The sequence below is a fragment of the Arachis duranensis genome, chromosome 10 (genome assembly GCF_000817695.3).
Source record: "Arachis duranensis cultivar V14167 chromosome 10, aradu.V14167.gnm2.J7QH, whole genome shotgun sequence".
Classification (NCBI taxonomy): domain Eukaryota; kingdom Viridiplantae; phylum Streptophyta; class Magnoliopsida; order Fabales; family Fabaceae; genus Arachis; species Arachis duranensis.
The window spans coordinates 35,403,030-35,403,620 of record NC_029781.3 but is presented as its reverse complement, the minus strand read 5'-3'; the positions used below and the strand labels follow the sequence as shown (position 1 = coordinate 35,403,620).

General features: G+C 26.1%; 1 protein-coding gene across 1 annotated transcript in view; it reads left to right on the top strand.

Annotated features, from left to right (window-relative positions):
• LOC107469514 (uncharacterized) overlaps positions 1 to 591 on the top strand; it is a 29,383-nt gene that overhangs the window by 5,215 nt on the left and 23,577 nt on the right. The gene's annotated exons all lie outside the window — the stretch shown is intronic.

Sequence of the window (591 nt, the reverse complement as noted above, 5' to 3'; positions counted from 1 at the left end):
CCAGAATGTGCACCATTCTGGGCGTTTAACGCCAGGATGGCTAGAAGGGAAGATTTTGTTTTCAAATCAAATTTTTTCTAAGTTTTCAAAATCTTTTCAAAATCAAATCTTTTTCAAATCAATTTTTCAATCAAATCTTTTTCAAATTCAATTCTTTTCCATTTTCAAAGATACTTACTATCAATTAATGATTTGATTCAGCATTTCAAGTATGTTACCTTTTCTGTTGAGAAAGGTTTAATGTTTGAATCATATCTTTTCTTGTTAGTCAAGTTTTTAATTTTCAAATCAAATCTTTTTAAAAAAATGTTTTTCAAATCATATCTTCTCAATCACATTTTTTTAAAACTAATCATATCTTCTTAACCACATCTTTTTCAAAATAATTTTCAATCAAGTCTCTTTGATTTCTAATTTTAAAATCTTTTTCAAAAATCACTTTACTTCTTTCCCACTTTCATTTTCGAAAATTAAGTAATGTTTTTCAAAAATGTTTCCAAATTTTCTACTTAATTTTCGAAAATCACTTCCCTCCTTCTCACATCCTTCTATTTATGGACTAACACTATCCCTTAATGCAAAATTCGAACT